The following is a 3,121-nucleotide window of genomic DNA, read 5'->3' on the forward strand; positions in this document are numbered from 1 at the left end:
GTCCGGAGGGCTAATTAATCCTAGCCTCTCCATTAGCCACATCTGTAAAAAATTGCAATGCAAATAAATTATTATTAAAATACAAAAATATATTTTTTGATTTCTGTAATTAAAAATATTATTTTTCTACCTGTAATAAAATTGGAGAGCCGCGAAAAGGCGCTTTTGGGTCCCTTTTCAATTCATCCAGACTAATCATAGTCTCTCCAACTATCAATGGCATTGGATTTCTCCCTGATTCAATTTGTTCTAAAACAGTGGTTATAATTGATTGGCCCTCATTATTTTTACCACTACTAAGAAAAAATTGATTAAGCATGCAAATTAGGAACGCCCTTCTTCTGTATATATGAAAAGATTCAGAAAGAGGTTTATCAAAATAATGGCGTGCAAATTCTTTCAGATTAACTATGTTGCCATCTACTATTTTTGATAAATCCCTTTATTTCAAATTAAAGAAGCGCTCAAAATCCTTATAATAATATGCGTCTACTCTAGGGATTGCTATAAGGTCTATTGCAGGGAAGCCTAAGATAGTACCAAATTCCTCCGGCAAAGGGCTAATCTCATCATACCCTATTCTGAAACAATGAGTATCAACATTCCAAAATTCTTTTTTATCCTTTTTCTTAATTAATTAAAAATAGCTATTATTTTTAATTTATATTATTCTTTTTGGACTTTATTTTAAATTCCAAACACCCGACATTTCATTCGATTTTTTCCTTTTTTATTTTTTCTTTTTGGGGGAGAGAGTCGGATACCCTCCATCAATAATAAAAATGACGGAATTTTTGCGCAAAATTGTTGTCACACTTCTCTTGCACACACAAACATACACACAATAGTAAATAAATTCATAATAGCATAAATATACAAAATGTGTCTATAAATAATGAGTCTAAGGCAAAGTTCTATAAAAAAGTCAAAATAAAATATACACATGAACAAACTACGACGCTGGAGGACGTAGGCCCATCATATCATAAAATTGCGCCGTACGAGGAGTCACCTCTCCACCATCTCCAGCTCCAGTCTCCGTAGGAGGAGGAAGACTCAATATAGGACCACTCCAGCCAGGATCAACCTGAGGCTGAGGCCACGGAGGCTGCTGCAATGACGAGCCTATCTCGTACATCCCACCACCTCTGAAAGCTGAGGTAGCCTCTCCTACCGGTGCAGCATGAGCACCCTCAGAAGAAGATCCCGAGCCCTCAGCAACGTCAGCACGGGCAGCCTCAGAGCGACCACCTCTACCCCCTGACGAAGTACGACGATGTCTCGAGCTGGACCTCGCCGGATCCCTCCGCCCCTCAGGTCTCTCGCGGGTGTGAGAAGTGATAGGCTGGCCCTGTAAAAAGAATTAAATCAGAAACAGGGCAAAATTGAAAAAGAGTAATGCAAGGAAATACATAAAGAAAGACTACCTCTCGGGTGACGTCGTCCCGACGGCAAGTGGCCGCGTTCCTCATCCGGACGAGCTAGCTCCGGAAGGCATCTATGCATCGTGCCATCACCGAAACCACCTCGCGTGAAAACTATCAGAAAAATAAGTCAGTAAATATACATGATATTTGAACACAAAAATTCTGAAAAAAACTAGGCTTGCTCGAGTCTGGTGGCGAGGAATCGACCGCTCTACGAAGCGCTCGCCCTCGGGAGCCGGAGAAATCATCTCCTCGATCGGCCCGTACATCCCCTGGTAGTGGATGAACATACGGGGTGGCACGAACTCAGCAGCACCGTCCTGATAAGATAAAAAGGTCAGTAAAACATTACTTGGGGGCTACTTAGTGGAAAGTAAAGCTAAGAAAATCTTACCCTCACATCCTCAGCCGGTACGGGGGCTGGAGTCGTGATGCCGTGTCCTCCTGGGCACGATGCCCTGTCTCACCCTCTCAGAAATGTGGTGGATAGGGGCGAAGAACAGGGTCCGCTCATCCCACTCCGGAAGTCGACCAAGCGAAGTGGAAGGCGTGATGTCGTCCTCTACGGGCTCATGCTCCCGTCTAGTGTTTCGGGACCGTGAACCCGAGCCTCATTGTCTAGCCATGCTACATTGTGAAAAATTATCATAAATTAAGGTTCTATAGTATCTAAGGTTCGCCTAGCCGCATGATACTATGTTCGCAAAAACAGAGTATGTAGTACTAAAACAGAGCACAAATTCGAATTAAGCATGACAGCATTTTTCAAGCAATTAAAAAATTTCTTGCAACATCATAGTGATTATTGTGACAAATTGAACAAGAATTGCTAGCAAAAATGTCAAGAACAAGCCACATTGTTCTTCACGACCTTAAGAGGTCCAACAATGGCAAATTGCTCATTTCTTCACCAAATTGAGTCAAACAAGTCTCAAATTACTCCTAAGGCAATATACAAACATAATCAAGCAATTTCATGGCATAAAACTTGACAAACAAAGGAAATTGAGCATTATAAGTTTCGAATTTTCATGAAATTTGTGAATAAACATGCCAAAAATTCATGAAAACCGATGTGAGTTTGAAGAAAACTTACATAGATCGGGAAAATAGATGAAAGACCTTTGATTTGCAACAAATTTGAGCGAATTCGGTTGAAAAACGAGCAAGCACCGAGCAATTGAATTTTTCGGACTTTCTTTCGAGCAAAATCGCGACGAGAAGCAGCAAAATGAAGGGGAAAAGGGTATTTAAGGAAATCCCCGTGTTGGCGCCAAGCCCTATGCATTGGCGTCACAAATTTGTCTTGGCTCCTGGCGCTAATGCTAATAAGGTGGCGCTGATGGTTTTTTAGTGGCGCCAAAGCACCCAGCCACCTGATGAGGTTGTGCTCTGCAACATATTTTTGGGTTCCTTGGTACGCCAGTTAGCCCCTCTAAGCAATCTGACATGATTTAGTAATCGGCTTGATTACATAAAGTGATCGACCTGATAAAAGATCGTCTCACTTAGCTTAAAGCGCCTAAGCATTGGCTCATTAGCAAAAGGCACCGACATATAGGTTCAAAAGCAAAAGGGCACCGACGTACAGGTTCAAAGCGACGGAAGCGCCGACGTACAGGCATAGCGGAAGCAAAGTTCAGGCGAACTTTTAAAGATCGACAGGCGTGGATCTTCGGTAATTTCCTTCGGAA

This window comes from Chenopodium album, chromosome 8 (assembly GCF_948465745.1).
Source record: "Chenopodium album chromosome 8, dcCheAlbu1.1, whole genome shotgun sequence".
NCBI classification, from domain to species: Eukaryota; Viridiplantae; Streptophyta; class Magnoliopsida; order Caryophyllales; family Amaranthaceae; genus Chenopodium; species Chenopodium album.